This window comes from Saccopteryx leptura, chromosome 5, assembly GCF_036850995.1.
Source record: "Saccopteryx leptura isolate mSacLep1 chromosome 5, mSacLep1_pri_phased_curated, whole genome shotgun sequence".
Taxonomy (NCBI): domain Eukaryota; kingdom Metazoa; phylum Chordata; class Mammalia; order Chiroptera; family Emballonuridae; genus Saccopteryx; species Saccopteryx leptura.
In genome coordinates, this window is record NC_089507.1 from 22,451,152 (window position 1) to 22,473,138 (window position 21,987).

Below are 21,987 nucleotides of genomic sequence, written 5' to 3' on the forward strand. Positions count from 1 at the left end.
TTATTTGTGTAAAAATGTGATTATGATTCTCTGAGCCTCATTTTAACCTGGGGAGTTAGGGAGCAACAATGATGTGGATCCTTTTTGTAGAACATTTGAAAACAAATATTATACTATGTAGATGACCAACTGGGTCTATAGCATGGAAACCATAGCAAAGTGTCAAGCATCAGTTCCAATCAGCTTCACAATGTGCTTATTACAAACATACACAGCTGGGTAATTAGCAGATGATTCTGTTCAAGTCATCATTTACAACAATGAGTTTAATTTGCATATGCTGAATAAAAGCTTTCCAAGAAGTTATTTTGAGCTTTGGCCAGATAGTTCAGTTGGTTAGAGTGTCATCCCAATACACAAAGGTTATGGGTTTAATTTACAGGCAGGGCACATACAGGAACAGATAAATGTTTCTGTCTACCTTTCTCTCTCTCCCTTACTCTTTCTCTAAAATCAATAAATACATTAAAAATATTTTGTGTTACTTTTTCACTATATGTAATAAAAATATAAAAAATATAATCAATTCAGGTTTAATCAAGATTTTCATAAACAACCAAAATAATAATAAACTTATTTTTTAAAACATAAAAATATTTTTGGTTTTATAACATTAATTTGTTTAAAAATTGCTTATTTAAGAACAGATGGAAGAGGATATGACAGCTAGTTAATTACCATTAAAAATAAAAATAAAAGAAAGTCTAAAAAGTATAAGAAAGTTATGCAGAAAAATTACTGAATCATTTTTAACAAAAATGAAATGATAATGTCACTTTAGCAAAGCTTAACTGAAAATAAAATGTATTAGGTAAACCCATAATACATAAGGACACCACCTTGATTTATTTTTGACAGCTACTATTTTCCTTACTCTACAAATTATACCAGAATGTAAAGGACACTTTAGAAAACCAACAGAATCTGCCAAACATGATTATATAAAGCTAAAATTTACTTGCTTATTGACCAGTGACTTTTAGAAATTATCAAACTAGAAATTATTTCTATGTAGTGTAGAGGTTTCTGTTTTGAAAGTATCCTTCCTTATCTGCTTCCAAGAGAAGTATGTGAAGGGAATGGGGTCTTTTTAGGCTGTCCAGAGACACACCAGAGTATTATGATACCTCATGTTCTTAGAATTCTTTCACTTTTCTCTTTCTGTTTATTAAATACTACTATATTTTTGAGGAACCAACTCTAGTCTTACATACTCTGTGATACTTTGAATATTCAGTAATGACTAACTTTTGTTTAAAGCAGGGGTAGTCAACCTTTTTATATCTACAGCCCACTTTTGTATCTCTGTTAGTAGTAAAATTTTCTAACCGCCCACCGGTTCCACAGTAATGGTGATTTATAAAGTAAGGAAGTAACTCTACTTTATAAAATGTATAAAGCAGAGTTACAGCAAGTTAGAGCATATAATAATTATTATTTACCAAGTACTTTATGTCAGATTTTTGCTAAATTTGGCAGAATAAATCTTTATAAAACAACTTACTATAGTTAAATCTATCTTTTTATTTATACTTTGGTTGCTCTGCTAACACCTACCATGAAAGCTGGAACACCCACTAGTGGGCGATAGGGACCAGGTTGACTACCACTGGTTTAAAGCGTCTTAAAATAACTTCCTGTTGTCCTTCTTTCCATGGTCCATCTATATATCACTATTTTTTAAATTCAGATATGATATCCCATTATTATAGAAGATATATCACTATAAACTTGCAGTAATATTTGCATGCTTAGTCAAGTTACTTACTTTTTTATTTTTTTTATAATCACATAAACTAAATTTGGTTACAATATTGAACAAAATGTCTTTATTTTGTATTCAAATTCAAAAATGGGCATCACTTAATCTGTGCTTCAAAATAAATTTTTATAGATCATAAGGCTATAGTAAAAAGGTTATAGAATACTGTCATGTGCTTAAATAGTATATCACTTTATTCCTTTTGTTTATAGTTTTCAGTTGTCTAATGGCATCACCTCTATTATTTGTCACTCTATTTTTTTATCTGCTTTTGCTAAAAGAGAATCAAAATGCAGTCATACTAATGGGGTTTTATTTGCCTCACTGGCTATGTCACTAAGAGAGATTTATTTAATAACTGATTTATTTCCATTGACTTCAAAGCCTAACCTTATCACAGTGTTTTCTTTCATATTTACAAATTAACATCTGTGAATACAGTAACTTTGTTTTTAGTGCATATAAAATAAATTCTGAACAGAATGTGGTTAAAATCTCTAATTTCATCTTACTTCGAAGACATCAGGACTTTATTAAATGTGTGACTTCTATTTGCATCCCAAGAGAAATTAATATCCTAGAGGAGTAGACATATTTATTTGTTATAAATTTATTATATGTATATTCAGTCACAACTATTTTTATGCTATAATTACCTCCATAAACAAAAAATTGGGAAAATTTTTAATTTATTAGGTGTATACAAAAATATATGAATGTATAATCCATGGTGCCCACACATATTTACTAAAGTTTATATTTAGATAATAACTAATACAATAGTCAATGTAAAATTTATTTTAAAATTTAGCAACTATGTTTTAATTTAACTGACCTAATAGTTAGAACCATAGCCATATTGAACAGAATATTCCACTTCAATATATATACAAAATAATAAATGTAGCATTATAACATCATTTTATTTACAATCATAACTATTTTTAAAATTACTCAGCAGATTCTAGGCATCAATTCTAAGAATATCAGGTTTGGAAAAATAACACATTATGTTATCTCCTATAAATATTATCATTTTATCCTTTGAAAAATGAATAGTCAACAGCTGCTTATTCCATCAGCTGTCTTTTATTTTGGATGATAAATGAATTCTCTGAATTTAAAAATTGTGTATTATTATGCATATACTAATAGTTCAAAAATATCTAAATTATCTCTTCCTTTAAACTTCTATTGGCATGTAAAAAATATGTTACACAATCTGAAATTTTGGCATTAAGAAAGTTACAATTAGTTTCCATTTTTTTAAGTTTTTTATTAGAAGCTTCATAATTTTTTTATTTCTGAAGCCTACTTCCCCTTTTTGTTTGTTGTTTTAATATGCAATTTTATATCTGTTCAGTACACACAGTAATGATATTTTACTTGTAGAATGATATAAACTTTGTAGCAATATCTTTCTGGGTTTTATTTTATATAGAGAGAGAGAGTACATAAAAAATGTCTGGTCACTATTTTAATAATTTGGGGCATTGTAAATCAAAGCTCTTTACCTATGCCAACTCAACATTTTATCTTTCTAAATCAGGGGTCTCAAACTCAACTCAGCATGTGGGCCGCAGAGCAAGATCACAGCCATTCGGCGGGCCGCACTAGGTCTACAAAAGGCAACTGTTATGCAACACTTTTCTCACTGCAGTTGAAAACAAAAAATATCAGTACAAAATTGTTTGGCGGGCCACATGCGGCCCGCGGGCCGCGAGTTTGAGACCCCTGTTAAAATGTATTATTGTTTACTTCAAATATGGCGTTATAACAAATAATCAAAACTGACTTGAACAAAATTGGTATAACTCAACATTTTGCAGCTTATTGAATGTGACATACTGTTTCTTAATTAATATATTGGATAATTTTACTCAAAACTTTTTCTTTATTTTAATGCATATATATGATACAACAGAGGATTGATTTAGTTAGATCACAGAGCTACTTGTGGGGCTTGCTGGCTTTCAAAAGAGAAAAAAGGAACCAAGAAGAGAAATAATCTTTTTCATACAATGAATTCAATGTAAAAATAAAAACTAGACACTTTGAGAATTTATATGAACACAGAGACAAAATGTTAATCATAAAGGAAATATGATTATTCCATTAGCTCTTGTAAACAACAAAACAAAAAATAAACACGTAAAAACTATTTTAAATATGCTGAAATAACAGTAATCTCAAAATGCTTAATGGCATAGTAATATTGTGAAAGTTGTTCAGGGCAGAAACTAGAACTAATATTTTATCCAATTTTAGAAAATATAGTTGAATTATCTAAGATTAATCTAAGAGGACAATATAGTATTAGTTTAACCTGATTAAAGGGACCTGAGAACAATTTTCCTCTTTAGAACTTCCCAATTTGTTTATTAGAGTCAGTACCCTCTAGAAATTCTAACTTCAGGGGCCTTAGCATGCTTTCTAATCTTAAATTTAAAGTTAAAACAGCTAAAATATTACTTTTAGATTTTCTCATTATTTCAAGCCCTGTCACATCACTTACGGTATATTACTTGATGATAAATTGTACCGTAAATGAAATTGCATGCTATAAAATATCATAATAGAATAAATAAAATGGAGAGCTCGGTGGGTTCATTTTATTTTCCTTGAATCATTAACCAAGCATTGCTATTATCTTCAGTGACAGAAACCGGGGATGACAAAAAGCTTGCATTTTCTGCTGCTGAGCCGAAAACACAGATTAGGAAACAGGCAGAATTTTTATAATTTTATTTTGAAGTGTTTGGGTAATCATTCTGCTTTTTCCAGGTGTGATTAGAGCTGTTTTGATATCTAGCAGGGGAAAAAAAAAAAAAAAGAAATACATAATTTATTTTTCAAGGCAAAAGTTAAATGAAGCTTCAGAAAAATCATTTAATCTTGTCCTCTTTCTCTAACAAGGGGTAAACCGAAACACAGCAGAGAGATGAATCAAGGTCTGAAGTGAAAGTCCAATTAGTCTTTTTCAGTAATCATTCATTCACTCATTCACTGATTTATCCATCTCAGTGAATACTAATTGATTGTTTTCCAAGAGCTAGGTACCGAAGATGCCGGATCATTATTCTAAATTCTTGCCATCAAAATCTTACAGAAGATGAGGAACAGCTTTGAGAAAGAAAAAAGATGGTAAAAAGAACTCTGAATGATGAAAGCTCTTTAAACAAGAGGAGAGACGAATTGAAGGTATTAGACCAAGGGAACTTTGTGCATAGGCCCAAGAAGAAAGCAGTATTCAGTGTTTGAATGGCCCAATGCAGGCAGTGGATGGTGGGACAGAGACTGAAGAGGCAGGAAAAACGAGTGAGGAAATAATCCTAGGGTCACTGTTTGGCAATTGAAAAGTTTTAAGCTTGAAAATGATAGATTTACATGTGTTTCTTAGAAATATTATTATAATTGAATATGGGAATAGGTGAATCAACACAAGAAGACCACTTATAGCCTCCTTTTATTGCAAAATTGTGTCCCATAGTATGAGTGAAAGTGCATATAAAATGCAGTGCACACAGTCAAGGCTGTTTTCAGAAAGTATTCTGTTTCAAACTACGTGTCGAGCTTTTATCTCATGTTGTATGGTTATGACATCTGATGATAGAGAAATGAGCATTTTGGCCTTAGCCTTCTTAAAAGATATTTAATGGCTGTTTATGCCTAACAAGTTTTTTTGTTTGTTTGTTTGTTTTTTTTTTTGTTTGTTTGTTTTTTGTCTTATAGCCATTTTCAGGAACCTTAATGACTTTAAATGTCTTTACGGCTCATAACATGGCTTTACTATTGCCAGCTTTCTCCAAATTTCTGCAGAAACACATTCAGGTAAGCAGATTTATTGGCTGGCTTTGCCTAACAGTTCTTAAATAAACTTTTATCTTTTCCATTTTTATATTATAGCTGTCTGTCTTTCCACATTTTAACAGTTTCATAGAAATTTTTTCATCAACAACTGGCAAAAACACTAAGGTCAAAGTCTAAAAGTTATCTTTAGTGCTAAGCATAAGGCCTTGTACTTGCAAAGTGTTCAATAAATATTAAATTCGGGCACCTATGAATTATTTAATGACTGTTATGAAATTGGTTATAGTGGCTCTACCTTCAAGAACTTGGTAATAATAGGAGTAAGATGAGCTTTTGAAGTAAAGATTAAAATGGAGATATGCAAAGTCATATGAAAAGAAAGATATACATTTTGGTAACTAAAACTTGATTGCATCATGAGCAAATTGATTTACTTTTCAGCAGTATTTATTTCCTAGATAGTATTTTAGGCACAGGCTGCAAAATATATGTGAGACTAATTTAAATATTAAATAAATTAATTAGTATTACAAAAGATATGGAAGAAGAAAGAAAGGAAGAAATGAAAGAAGGAAGAAAAGAAATATCAATAGAATATGAAGAAAATGATCCAAGGAAAGAGTTCTTGATTATTGCAATGAAAATATCCATATGGTACCTCTCAGGGTTGGCTGGGCCAGGTGGCTCCAAAAAATGCCACAGGGCTTTTTCTCTTCAATTATCTTCACAGACTTTTTCAATGAACAGTAGTCATGATGGTCCCTCAATATGTGCATCTCGCTCATTGACACCAAAAAAAAAAAAAAAAACACCACTTTTTATTTTAGAAACCTGACAGAAAAATCCTGGACAGGTATTGGTTTAGCTAGCTTCTTTTATACATATATACATTTCTGAATATAAGCTTGTGAGCCTCAAGTGAATCCTAGATATAAATCCTGATATTGAGTATACTGTCTCATCCAGAGACATACTTTTGGGTCCTCATCCTTGTCTGAGAGATATTCTCCTGAAAGGAACAACTTTAATAAATGAAATAAATAAGAAAAATTTATAATGTTTTAGGTATTTACAAATATAACTGATATCAGAAAAGTAAGAAAAAGCAAATAAGAATTTTAAAAGTAAGAGTACAGTGGTGAAATTAAATAGAACGTCTGGGAAAGGAGTCTCTGCTTGGTAAAATTTGAATTAATACCTGAAAAACGTGAGAGACTAAGACATTAAAAAAAGGTGGGAGAAGAATAAGGGTGGAAATGGCAAGTGTAAATACCCTCAGACAGAAACATACCTATGAGTTTGTGGAACGGCACAAAGAATGGAATGGCTAAAGATAGATCTGAGAACACTGTTAGAACATTCTTTAGAAAACACTGGGGGACAAATTTTTTCTTCATTTTCTGTTGCATGAGGTTTTAGAACTGTTTCTATATATTTCTGCATCATTGACTTCAAATCTGAAATCTGTTTTTTGGTGTATGCTCTAGTTGTTATGCAATTTTAATTTCTTTTTGTTACACTTAATGCCATGCATTGGTTTTTAAATTGGAGTTAAAAGGCAACAACTATTGGATTGAACATAACCAGAAGGCAATTAATGTGTTACAAACATCACTTTTACATAATTGTAGTTGTTTTAAAATGTAACAAATTATTATCTGATAAAAACACCATCATCTTACTTTGTCTTAAAATTGAATCATGGCTTCTTAGAGTAGGTGCAAATGTAAGAATAGTCCTGACACCGTCTGTTATGTATGTGGCTGTTACACACTTCAACGTCAAAGGTTCAATATTTCATCATTTGTGACATGTGCATATATTGCTCATTTTCAGGTTCCCCTTGGCGATCAAGACAAGAATTGGGCTCCTCATATTGTGTGTCATAATTGTGAGGAAATGCTTCATGACTGGACAAAAGGAAAACACAAAGGAATGCCTTTTTTGTATTCCCATGGTTTGGCGTGAACCTAAGGACCACAGCAGTGACTGTTATTTCTGTCTCATCCATACTAAGGGCATCGGCAAGAAAAAACAGCATATGATTGCATATCCTAATATTCTTTCAGCAATACGACCTATCCCACACTCTGAGACACTCCTGGTTCCAGTTTTCAATGGTTTTATTTCTTCTAAGGATGAAGAAAGTGAACATGGTGATCACGTGTATTTTGATAAGATGCATGAGGAAGTGGTTGTAGAATCTGAAGGGTCTTCTTCTGATGCTAAGCAGTCATTAACCCCTCAGCAGTTTAGCCAACCTGAATTGAATGACTTAGTAAGAGATTTGGGCCTATCAAAGAAAGCAGCTGAGTTATTAGCCCTCCAGGTTTCAAGAAAAGAATGTACTTCACCGGTCAGCTAAAGTATCCCATTTCAAAAAGCGTGAACAAATTTTTGTGGACTTTTTTTCAAAAGACAAACACTTTGTTTATTGTCATGATATCAGTCGTCTTCTCAGCCAGCTAGGTGTTACCACTTACAGTTCAACAGAATGGCAGCTATTTCTTGACAGCTCTAAATGGAAATGTGTTCTCCTATACAACAGTAATGTTTATGCAGCACTTCCAATTGGTTATTCAACTCATCTGTGAGAAGATTATAATGACATAAAAATTGTCCTCAACTTTCCAAAGTATGAGGAACATAACTGGATCATTTGTGTGGATCTTAAAATGGTAAACTTCCTGCTAGGACAACAGAGAGGTTTCATGAAGTATCCTTGCTTTCTGTGTTTGTGGGACAGCCAAGCTCGGGAGAAACACAGAAGGAGTGGCCAAAATGTGAAACTCTGGAAGTAAGGATGCAAAATATTGTGAATAAACCTGTAGTTAATCGAGACAGGATCATTTTTTCCCCACTTCACATCAAACATGGCTTAATGAAGCAGTTTGTTCAGGCTTTGAATAGAGAAAATAAATACTCTCAACATATTATTTCTGCTTTTCCTGCTTTGTCTTTCGAGAAGATAAAAGCAGGTGTATTCAATAGACCTCAAATTCAAACCCTCATACGTGAGGAGGAATTTGCCAGGAAGATGAATAAGGAGGATAAAGCAGCTTGACAGTCTTTTGTGGCAGTTACAAAGAACTTCCTTGGCAACAAAAAAGCAGAAAACTATGAACTTCTGGTTCAAAGGATGCTGTTGGCTTTCTGTGACATTTGATGTAACATGAGCATTAAGATTCACTTCCTGAAAAGTCATCTTGGTAAGTTTCCCAAAAATCTTGGAGCTGTTAGTGATGAGCAGACTACTGCTGGAGCATCGAACAAGATTGACCTCAACAAGTACACAAACACAAGAGCTACAATTGCAAATTTTTGCCTGAATAGAATTTAAATGAGTTTTGTGCAAATTTTATGATTAAAATAAGTGTTTTTTATATGTTCTATTTTGAAATTGTAGACAAGTTCTAATGTAATCATATCTTTTAGTGTATTAGTATATTTACTGCATTATATGAATCATTATATTTTCACAAAGATGATGCCCAAGTAGATATTCTACTTCATTATGTTAAACTAAATGTTGAAAATTTTAAAGTAAGATGAAAACCTAAAATCTTGAATTGCAAAAATGGTAGCTTACAGAGAAAAACTAATGTCAGATTTGAGATCAGCTCACACAAATTAGGTAAGAACAAGTGTTTTTGTGGAAGCAACAAAAATTTTGTTCCCCAGTCAAATTAACTGCACTTATGTGGAGGAATAGTTTCCTCAGACACTGGGCTGATTAGACTACCTAGGTTAGGCCAAAGAATGCTCCACATAATTGAGTTTATTTTAATAGGATTTTGTACTACTACATATATGATTGGGGAAATAATATCACCTTACAATAAAGTATAGTTTGTTTTATTTTGTCTTAATCTATTATTTTGCATATAATTCCCTTTGGGTGAACTAATGGGAAAGAATCATTTTGCTAAGAACAATGTTGTGAGCATTTCTAAGTGCCTACAATACTGTCATCCTAAATTACGTGGCAAAAGTTTTCATAACATAGCTGATAGAATGTGCAATTGCAATTTCAATGTTTTTTTTTTCATTGTACAGAAATTGCAATTGAGGTAATATTGACAATCTGTCTGTTAGCTGCTGTAGCATTGGTTATGAGGTTAGTGTATATTTCTACATTTATAGTGAGTTCATATAATCTTCACCATGTTTAACATGTTGTAAAAAGAAAAAACTAAATTTGTATTTCAGGCTCTAAAAAATTCATTGTGTAAAATAAGTTAAAATAAAAGTTATTTATGTGTGTTAAATGCTTTATAAAATACATTGTAAAAATATTTTTCCATGCTTTGGTGTAAATGAAAATATTATTTTATTATTGATTGCAGTATGTTTGATAGTGTTATTTTCCAACTACTACTAGCCATGTCCTGTTCCAAAATAAAAGTTATTGATAATGTTGAACATTTTTCTCAAACCTTGTCAGCTAGTACAGAAACATGAAAAGATTTTTAACCAAGCTATTATTACAAGAAACAATAAATACTTGGACTTTTCAGGACTCATATATAGAAAAAGTATAACCTCAGTGATAGACTAAAATATTTGTTGCCTTTTAAACCAAAAAGTTTTAGTTAAGACATTCATTGATTTAGAAGATGTTGATCTTTTTTCAAGAATAAAAAAATACATGTAATTCTGCTTTGAGAATGTGCATTATTTAAAAATAAATAAAATGCTACTTTAAATGTAAAGGAGTTCAAAATTTTAATGTTTATCAATAAAGATGATAAATTTTCCATTTAGATTTGTAAAAGTGGATTGAAAAAGAGTAATATGCACTCCCATATTGGGAGGTGACATGGCTCCCTTGGTGAGAAACATCAATCCCTAAACATGAAGAGAAGCTCATTACCACAAAGGTGGTAGAGCAGCCATTCTGTGTACTGGAATAAAAGTGTCTACAAGAGGCAATGCGTCTAAAACCAAAGGAAATATATACCAAGAAAAATGGACTGTCAGGCAGAATGATATTGGTCAGATGTAAGCACAGCAGAAAAGTTTTCTTAGGTAGAAATGTGGCTGACTGTTCTCCCAATAAATAGTGGTTTAAAAATTGATACAATAGAACTTACATTTGTCAACAATATTTCAATTTTTTCCCCTCTTTGGAGAGGGGGAAAAAAGGGGGTATCACATTATAAGAAATAAGAGACAGTCTTCAGTGAAAGTTTCCTAAAGAATATGAAAATAATAAAAATGGTCTTAAAAACTGACATTTTTATATCAATACATAATCATAAGAGAACTTTCCAAATTCATCTTGCACATATTGAATTAATTTGTTTATCCAAGAATACTTCTTTAGAGGCTCTATATCTCATTATAGATGAATCAATTTACTTTTCAATTTTCTCCTAAGTCTAATGAATTTTAGCAGTGTGAGTCTACCCTTGACAAATATACAACTCTCATCCTGAAACACTAAGGGTCATATCTTATACTCTTTTATTGTTACTCAGTCTCTGGGTATACAGCCACTTGATGTATCTCAAGGAATATACACATTATGATATTGAATTGGCCACTCAAGGGAGTTTTAGCAATTTGCATTTATTGCATATTCAAGACAAAATTCACTGGTTGGTTTTTTTAAAGTTAATAATAAGCAAATGGACTCTGTAAAGCATTGATTTTTTTGAAGCCAAAAACATAAAGCAAAAATAAACTATATTTTCTTTCTTTACTATGAAATTGGTGTATACTTATTCTGTTTTTATAATAACAAGATATCTTAACTTTCCAAATATGTTAAATGTTAGAACTGAATAATTATATCAACTATAGAGAGACTACTTCATTTGGTGAATATTTGTATATATTTGGTATTAGTTTTACTAGTGGTCATTACTTACAGTTTCAAAATTCTCCAAGTCTGTACTTAGGAAATTCCTGGATACAGAATTGAGTTTCATTCTGAAGCACAAAATATCTGAACAGTATTAAATTTATATTTAACTAAATTTTATATTTTTTGATTTAAAAGCTATCTTAACAATCATCTTGCTAAATATTCCAGAAATCAAACCAACAAGTAACATTTAATATAAAGAATTTCCAGCATTGAAGTAGATAGCTTCACCAAACCAAGTAGAGGACAGTGACTACTTACTCTCAGAAAAAATATAGGTTGATTTATATACATATATACATACATATGTGTATGCATATATATTAATATATATATATATATTTGTGCATGTGTGTATATACATGCATATATATGTATATATATACACACACACATACACACATATATAAAGAAAGAATTTTTAGCTTGAAAATTTAAAGATAAAGAATGAATGATATATTCAGGTATTGAAAGATGGTGATGGAGTAGATGGATGTTCCAACTGCCACCTCCCAGGACCAAACTGTATTACAACTTAATTTAAGAATAACCATCTCGAAAAAACCAACTTTGGACTAAAGGAAGAGGAATCTATAACCAAGGATCAAAGAAGAAGCCATACCAACACTAGTAGGAAGAGCAGAGATGTAGAAAGGGCTGCCTTACACTCAGAAATAAACAGCAGCTGAGGGACTGGAGGGACTCTTACTGCAGGGAGGGTCACCCTGAGAGGTGTGGGTGCTCAGCCCCAGGTCTGGAGCCCCAGATCCTAGACGAGGCACCCAGACAGCATTTGGCAGTGAAAAGAGAAGTGTTTCTGTCTGCAAGAAAAAGACTGAGATTTCTGAGGTGCAGGCTTCATCTTAAAGGTCCCACACAAAAAAATCTCATTTACAGCCACTAACTTGGGGCTCTGGTGGAGAGAGAGCTGAGAAGACTGGAGTTGCATGAAGAGAGTGTAATCTTGGAGGCCCAAGGAGAGACACCACGGAGGGTGGCCACCAGAAACACTGTGCTGAGTCATTCTCCAGTACTGCAGTAGCCATCTTTCTTTGGTGGAGCATCCCCTCTTTGCAGCATCAGCCTGCTGAAAAGCAGCCACTCTGCCCTCAGAAGTCTCTCATACTTCAGAATAGTGATGGGTCATTCTGAGAGGCCAGGAAGCAGGGGGTGTGTCAGTGGCTCAATTTTCTGGTGTTGAGACCAGGGTGTTCCCCCACAGTCTCAACTGTAATACAGGTGCTCCTATGTCACAGGAGACTCAGTAGAAACTGTCCTGAATGCAGATAGGCCACACCTCTGGGTTTCAGAAGCCACACCCACCAGCCTCCTGGGGCCACACCCTACTGAGGTTTGTAAAAAAATCATAACAGACTGACACCTGAGGCTGAAGGGTGAAGCCACACCCACCACCCTTTTTAATCCCTGAATTACTGCAGGCTCTAGACTCTAGCAGAGTTTTTTTCAGCAACTGAGCCCAACAAGCAGCCAGCAGACAAAGGTTGCAGGAAGCAGGTATCAGGGAAACTTGGACTTTTAAGCAAACTTTCCTCCAGGCCAGAGTGAGTAAAAACCAACCTAGGAGTATAGCATGGTATTTCCATTTAACCTGGGTCCAGCACAGGCAGCCATGAACTCTGGATTGCTTGTAGCTCCAAGAAAGTTGCTGAGGACCATTGATGGGCAGTGTCTCCCACTGGTCTGTGCCAAGTTCCTGCCAGGGAACCCAGCAATGTGCCAGAGGACCAGGTCTGCCACATCCAGGGGCCAGTTGTGGAAGGTATTGGTTCAGGACCTAATACCCCTGCTAGAGCGATATCCTAAGGAAAGGCTCCTCACATCTGGCCCAGCTGTGGCAAGTTCCACCCTCTGTGATCAGCACCAGCACAGCAGCTTATGTGCATTGGATAGGGTGGAGCTTCACAGTGAGCTGGCCTGGTTCCTGGAATTCCTGCCCTGCTGGGCTAGATTCCACAGAGGGAATGGAGAGAGGCTTAGAGCATGGAAATTTAACATAGATGTCTCTGCGAGTCTATTGTTGGATCTGGTTGAAGGCTTAGCCATATTTGAGAGGGGAACCATTAGACCCAGGAGAGGACTCTCTCAGTCATCCTCCCTGAGACCAGGGTCTCACCAGCTGAAAGAACTTCTACAGTAGGGACTATTAGCCACACTTGGTCTGAACTTCTGATCACCTTGTTGGGGAGAAATAAAATTTAAGTATCCAGCAGTGGCTGAGGGATTAAGCCCTAGAGTAGGGGCCACTAAGCTTCTGACCAAGAGACCCCTGAAGTAGGGGGTCCCACTAATATTGTATTCACAACCTCAGCTTCCCTAACCCACTAAGCATGCAACCTGTAGAGGGGTTGATTGGGTGAGGCCAGTCTGAGCCCACACTACAGTCTTACTACAGAAAACTCTGTAGGAAGATCAAGCAGCTGAAAGAGGAGGAGGAGCAGTTGAAAAGTAGAGACAAATCTTACAGAGCTAAGGGCTTTTATGGAGCTGCTGTCATCTCTAAGCAGGAGGAAGCTGATCCTTATACAAACGTTGGTCTCTCCCACACTACTCAGGCAAAAAAAAAAATGCAGACACAAACAGAAAAAACTGCAGCAGCTGCAGACACATAACCAACAGTGGGTTACAAATAACAGCTGACACCAACCCAAGAAGATCTAGAGCCAACACAACTGGCAGTGAGTGGCAGACAGCACCATCCCTAGACTTAGCTACCTACACAAGCAGCATGCCCAAATGTGATGTCTAGCAGACACCAGACACTGGAGAATAAATACACTCAACAGGACTGACACTGCAGTGTGTAATACACATGATCAAGGTTGACCTTTAGAGTCAATCAGCCTGAAAAGAATAATTCTACCCATGAAAGGACCAGCTGCATTTAATACTCATATATAATAAGAGGGAAAATAGTACCTTTAAGAAACATTCCTGCCTGACCAGGGGGTGGTGCAGTGAATAGAACGTTGGACTGGGATGCAGAGGACCCAGATTCGAGAACCCGAGATCTCCAGCTTGAGCATGGGCTCATCTGATTTGAGCAAAGCTCAAGCAAGGGGTTACTCTGTCTGCTGAAGGCTCGTGGTCAAGGCACATATGAGAAAGCAATTAATGAACAACTAAGGTGCCACAACAAAAAAACTAATGATTGATGCTTCTCATCTCTCTCCATTCCTGTCTGTCTGTCCCTATCTATCCCTCTCTCTGACTCTCTCTCTCTGTCTCTGTCAAAAAAAAAAAAAAAAAAGGAAAAGAAACCTTTTTAAAACAAGAAAAACAGGGCATGGAAGTCAGTACCACTGAGACCTTTTTCTTCATAAAGACATCATAAAAATTTCAAAGTCAGATAGTGCTACCTAATGCACAATCAAAATGGACAAACAGAGAAATGTGACCCAAATGAATCAATAAGAGAAATTCCCAGAAAAAGAACTGAATGAGATGGAAGTAACCAAAGTACCAGATGCAGAGTTTAAAACAATGATTTTTGGATGTTCAAGATCTTAAAGCAACAATGGATAGATATAATGAGCACCTAAATAACAAGATAGCAGGCATCAAAAAGACCAGTCAGAAATAACAAATACAATATCAGAAATGAAGATTTCAGTAGAAGGAATCAGTTACAGGCTGGATGAAGCAGAGAATCAGATCATCAATTTAGAGAACCAGATAAATGAAAGCATGGAAGTAAAGCAGCAAAAAAGGGAAAAGGCTCCAAAAGACTGAGAAAACTCTAAGAGAGCTCTGTGATAACATAAAAAGAAATAATATCCACATCATAGGGGTTTCTGAAGGAGAAACAAATGAACAAGAGAGAACCTGTTTTCCCTTAAGAACATGTTTTAAAAACTCATAGCTGAAAACTATCCAAAATTGATGAAGGAAAATGTAATAAAAGTACAAGAATCACAGAGCGTCCCATTAAAAAGGAAAATCCAAGGATGCCTACACCAAGACACATCATAATTAAAGTGCCAAAATTAAAAGACAAAAAAAGAATACTAAAAGCTGCACAAGAAAAGTAGTTAATTACCTACAGAGGAGACCCCATAAGGATGACATCTGACTTCTCAACAGAAACACTTAAGGCCATAAGGGATTAGCAAGAAATATTCAAAGTAATGACAAACAAGAACCTTCAACCGCTTGACCTGGTGGTGGAGCAGTGGATAGAGCATTGGACTGGGATGCGGAAGACCCAGGTTCGAGACCCTGAGGTCACCAGCTTGAGTGCGGGCTCATCTGGTTTGAACAAAAAGCTCACCAGCTTGAGCCCAAGGTCGCTGGCTCGAGCAAGGAGTTACTTGGTCTGCTGAAGGCCCAGGGTCAATGCACATATGAGAAAGCAATCAGTGAACAACTAAGGTGTCACAATGCGCAATGAGAAACTAATAATTGATGCTTCTCATCTCTCTGTTCCTGTCTGTCTGTCCCTGTCTATCCCTCTCTCTGACTCTCTGTCTGTCTCTGTAAAAAAAAAAAAAAAGAACCTACAACCAAGACTTCAAGACTTCTTTATTCAGCAAGGCTATTGTTTAAAATTGAAGGAGAAATATAAAGCTTCCCAGACAAGAAACAAACAAATAAAATACCTCAAGGAATTCATTACAACCAAACCCATACTGCAAGAAATGTTAAGGAATCTACTGTAAAAAGAGCAAAGAAAAAATAATCTAGAAAGAGGATTGTAGATTTAAAGAACAAACCTGCAATAAATAAGTGCATGTCAATAGTAACCTTAAATGTAAATGGATTAAATGCTCCAATCAAAAGACAAAGGGTAGCTGCATGGATAAGAAAACAGGACCCATATGTATGTTGTCTATAAGAGACTCACCTCAGAACAATAGATACACATAGACTTAAAGTGAAGGGATGGAGAAAAGTATTTTATGCAAGTAGAAAAAAAAAAAAAAGCTGAGGTAGCAATATGTATATCTGACAAAATAAACTTTGAAACAAAGGCTATATATAGTAAGGAGTAAAGAAAGTCACTACATAATAATGAGAAAAGGAGCAATCCAACAGGAGGATATAACCATTGTAAATATTTATGCACCTAATATAGGAGCACCTACATATATAAAGCAGATTGTGATAAACGGAAAAGGCAAGATCAACTGCAATACTATAATAGTAGGAGATTTTAATACTCCACTAACATCAATGAATAGGTCCTCAAGAAAAAAAAATTAACAAAGAAACAGTACCCTTCAAGAACACACTAGATCAATTGGATTAAATAGATATCTTCAGAACTTTTCACCCCAAAGAAGCAGAATATACATTTTTTTAAGTGCTCAAGGTACATTCTCTAGGACAGACCACATGATAGGACACAAAACAAATCTCAATATATTTAAGAAGATTGAAATCATATCAAGCATCTTTTCTGCTCACAATGGCATGAAACTAGAAATCAACTACAACAGAAAAACTGAAAACATTCAAACACTTGGAAGCTAAATAGCATATTATTAAATAACAAATAGGTTAACAATGGGATCAAAAAAGGAATATAAAATTTTCTTGAAACAAATGAAAATGAACATTCAACAATTCAAAATGTATAGAACACAGCAAAAGCAGTCCTGAGAGGGAAGTACATAGCATTACAAGCATACCTTAAGAAGCAAGAAAAAGCTCAAATAAACAAATTAACCCTTCATCTAAAAAGACTGGAAAAAGAACAACAAATAAACCCTAGAGGAAGTAGAAGGAAGAAGATAATAAAGATCAGAGTGGAAATAAATGACATAGAGGTTAAAAAGCAATACAAAAGATCAATAAAACCAGCAATTGATTCATTGAAAAGGTAAACAAGATTGACAAATCTTTAACCAGTCTCATAAAAAAAAAGGGAGAGGACTCAAATAAATAAAATTAGAAATGAAAAAGAAAAAGTAACAACTGACACCACAGAAATGCAAAGGAGTATAAGAAAATGCTATGGATATCTATATGCCAAAAATTGGACAACCTAGGTGAAATGGATAAATTCCTAGAAACATACAATCTTCCAAGACTCAATCTCGAAAAATCAGAAAATCTAAACAAATCAATCACAATAAATGAAATTGAAACAGTTATCAAAAACTGTCAACAAACAAAACTCCTGGACCAGATGGCTTCAAAGGTGAATTTTACTAAATAGTCAAAGAAGAACTAACACCTTTCCTTCTCAAGCTATTTCAAAATATTCAAGAGAACTGAAGACTTCCAAGCTCTTCTATGAGGCAACCACTATCCTCATCCAAAACCAGATAAAGACACTACAAAGAAAGAAAACTATAAGCCAATATCCCTGAAGAACTTAGATGCTAAAATTTTCAACAAAGTATTAGCAAACCAGATCCAGCAACACATTAAAAAAGTCATACAACATGATCAAGTGGGATTTATTCCACGAAAGCAAGATTGGTCAATATTTACAAAGCAATTGATGTGATTTATCTCATAAACACAAGAAAAAAGAAAAATCATATAATTATATCAATAGATAAAGAAAAAAGCATTTGATAAAATCCAGCACCCATTTATGATCAAAACTCTCAGCAAAGTGGGAATACAGGGAACGTACCTCAGCATAGTAAAGGCCATCTATGACAAACCCACAGCTAACCTCACACTCAATGGACAAAAATTAAAAGCAATCCCCTTAAGATCAGGAACAAGGCAGGAGTGCCCCCTTTCACTACTCTTATTCAACATAGTTCTGGAAGTCTTAGCCACAGCAGTCAGACAAGAAGAAGATATCAAAGGCATCCAAATTGGAAAAGAGAAGTAAAACTATCGTTATTTGCTGATGACATGATACTGTAAATAAAAGACCCTAAAGTCTCAGTCAAAAACCTTCTAGACATGGTAAATGAATTTGGAAAGGTGGCAGGATATAAAATTAATACACAGAAATCAGAGGCACTTTTATACACTAACAATGAACTGCCAGAAAGAGAAATTAAGGAAACAATCCCCTTCACTATTGCAACAACAAAATAGGGGAGAGGGGTGGGAAATGGGGGACAAGGTGTTGAAGGTGAGGGAATTATATTGAGTGGGACACTTGAATTCATGTAAACACAATGAATTAAAATTAATAAAAAAAATTTTTAAAAGAGAAAATGAGGCCCTGGCCAGTTGGCTCAGCGGTAGAGCGTTGGCCTGGCGTGCAAGAGTCCTGGGTTCAATTCCCGGCCAGGGCACACAGGAGAACACCCATCTGCTTCTCCACCCCTCCCCCTCTCCTTCCTCTCTGTCTCTCTCTTCCCCTCCCGCAGCCGAGGCTCCATTGGAGCAAAGATGGCCCAGGCGCTGGGGATGGCTCTGTGGCCTCTCCCTCAGGTGCTAGAATGGCTCTGGATGCAACAGAGCGATGCCCCAGAGGGGCAGAGCATCGCCCCCTGGTGAGCATGCCGGGTGGATCCTGGTCGGGCGCATGCAGGAGTCTGACTGCCTCCCCGTTTCCAGCTTCGGAAAAATGAAAAAAAAAAAAAAAGAGAGAGAAAATGAATGCTTATTTTCTTAGTAGTAAAATGTACTTGATAAATTTTAAAATGTATTGCACTTGTTTATAAACTGCCATAGCTGTCATATCAGCTGGCTTGAGTTTGACTCTTCACAAAATGGTAAAATTGTATGAAATTCATAGAGTTCTTGTAGTACTATGGTATTGTAAAATAGAGTTTTCACAGTTGACTGTGTCTATAGTGCAGACAGAACTCTAAAATTTTTATGTAAGGTTGTGAAAGCAACATTTGCTTCTTATAATTTTTAAATATATATATATATACACACACACACACACACACACACACACACACACACACACACACACAAACATACACACATTTATAATTTCCCAAAAGAATGACATAAGCAGCTGTACTATAATAAAAGGGCCCAGAATTTAGAGTTGGAGGATATGTATTAAATGACCTGTATTATCTATGTTTTATGATGATTCAGGGCCTTTTTGTTCACTTCCTTGTATCACAGTTTCTATAACTCACATAACTGTTTTGAAAAGAAAGGCCCTGGCTGGTTGGCTCAGTGGTAGAGCATCGGCCTGGTGTGCGGAAGTCCCGGGTTCAATTCCCGGCTAGGGCACACAGGAAAGGCACCCATCTGCTTCTCCACCCCTCCCCCTCTCCTTCCTCTCTGTCTCTCTCTTCCCCTCCCGCAGCCAAGGCTCCATTGGAGCAAAATATGGCCCGGGCGCTGGGGATGGCTCCTTGGCCTCTGCCCCAGGTGCTAGAGTGGCTCTGGTCGCGACAGGGCAACACCCCGGATGGGCAGAGCATCGCCCCCTGGTGGGTGTGCCGGGTGGATCCCAGTCGGGCGCATGCGGGAGTCTATCTGACTGCCTCCCCGTTTCCAGCTTCAGAAGAATACAAAAAAAAAAAAAAAAAGAAAGAAAGAAAGAAAGAAAGAAAAAAAAAGAAAAGAAAGTTAAAAAAAAGTATGAAAAGATCAAAAACTTATGTAATGCTTTGTAAACAATACCACTAGAAAAATCTATAATCATTAGAATATCTTTCCACTGGTACTAAACAACCAGTGGAAAAATTTTAATAATGTTTTAAAAGGATCTGGATATAAGAAGAATCATGAAATCAAATTAGAGATAATTTAAATCAATTTCACTTGAAATGTATAAACATGTTTTATAAAATTTGAGGGAGAATTGAATAAAAACTTGATATGTTGATAATATATATCATTGATTATATCACAAATATTTTCTGCATTAAATGTGCTATACTTTAAGAATCAGTTGTGACCCAGTGAAGCAAATGTATAATAATTTAACTGGAAAGTGGTTGACTCACTATTTATCTCTCTGTAAAGATAATCGATAGAATTTTTTTGTTATGGATCAATCTTATGAAAACATGTTTGTCAATAACTCTGTGACTATCACCTTTGCAAAATATGACACAAACAGGATTATTTTCACAATTTTTTAAATTTCAAATACCTATAGAGTTTCCCAGTGCTTAACATCTTTGTGAATGGTCATAGTATCTTTTATCTTAAAATGTTAAGCTCAAGCAAGGAATATGTTGCTAAAACATTTCATGATAACTTGTATTCGATACAGGTATAGAAAACAAAGAGCAATAAAATGGACACATACATCAATATATCTTATTTAAACTAAGTGTCTTCTAGCACCTCTACTAATATACAAAATTGTCATTTATTGAGTAAGTTGTTCTTTGACAATATCCAACTGATGATTATTGTAGTATTTATACCATTGCAATGTGTGGTGTGTGAGTCTTTTCATTTATTTACATGGCATATCTATAAAAAGAGAAAAATAAAGGAGGGTAAAAAGATAAATAGGACACCTACATTAAGTAGTTTTCTCAACAAGCATAACCAAAAACACAATATGTTAAAATATGTCTACTGTTAATTAATGTAAAAGTGGTCTTCACATTCATCACAAAGATAAAAACAAAACTGAGAGTTTGATAACTTAGTCTGTTTTGGATTTGTTTATATGTATATGTATGTGTGTGTGTTCTTAATACAAATAATAGAAAATTAGAAGAAAGTTAAATTATTTGATGGAAGAAAGTCCATCTATGACAGGTTTTTATTTCTCAGTGATCTAAATTTCTGTTTGGCAAATAATATGTATTATTTTTCAAAAAGCTAATTTGAAAATAATATAGTTCAGCTATTATGGTTTCTTGTCAGTATATAATGTGGAAAGCAAATATCATGGAATAAATCTGTTACTTCAAACATACTAATAATTTTCTTTTTTTATTCCTTTTTTTATAAATGTATTGTGTTAACATAGATCACAAAACTGTACAGGTTTCAAGTGTACAACTGAATATAGAGCCATCTATACACCGCATCATGCCTCACCCATCAGAAGTAAAGTCTTTTTCTGCCCTCATGTACCCTCACCTAATGCCCTCCTCCCCCCTTTTCCCCTTCCCCTTTCCCTCTGGTTATTGCCACTCCATTATCTGTATCTATATGTGTTATGTATACTTGGTTTTTGGATAATCATTTCACCTTTTTGATCCAGTCCTCTCTTCTCCTTTTCCTCTGACAACCATCCATCTTTTCCCTGTGTTCATGCCTCTGTTTCTATTTTGTTCCTCACTTTATTGTGTGTAAATAATATAACCAATGTCAGCCTAATACATTCAATAAAGTAATAAAATAATGCGTCAGGATGGTCAAGTAGTCTAAGGTGCCAAACTCATGCTCTACTTTGTGATTTTCTTTGTGAGTTTAAATTCCTAGGATGTTAAAGTTTTCAACTTAAAGAATTTAAAAAACAGAATGAGACTTTTTGTTTTATATACAAGAAAAAAGAAGCCAGTTATTTACCACATTGCTTACCAAAAGAGTAATATATGTACTCTGAAAACACTGATATAATATTAAATCTTGATTTTTTCTACATTAAATATTAGCTTAATAAGAATCATTTGATAATAAAATAAATTTAAATCCAAAGCTTTCAATATCATTTAGTTAAAATTATTTAGAG

General features: G+C 34.6%; 1 non-coding gene across 1 annotated transcript; it reads right to left on the reverse strand.

Annotated features, from left to right (window-relative positions):
• Positions 1–5,486: 5,486 nt before the first annotated feature.
• On the reverse strand, positions 5,487–5,617 carry LOC136407402 (small nucleolar RNA SNORA33). Its single transcript, XR_010751942.1, has one exon. It is a non-coding gene; the product is annotated as a small nucleolar RNA SNORA33 (small nucleolar RNA).
• Positions 5,618–21,987: the final 16,370 nt, after the last annotated feature.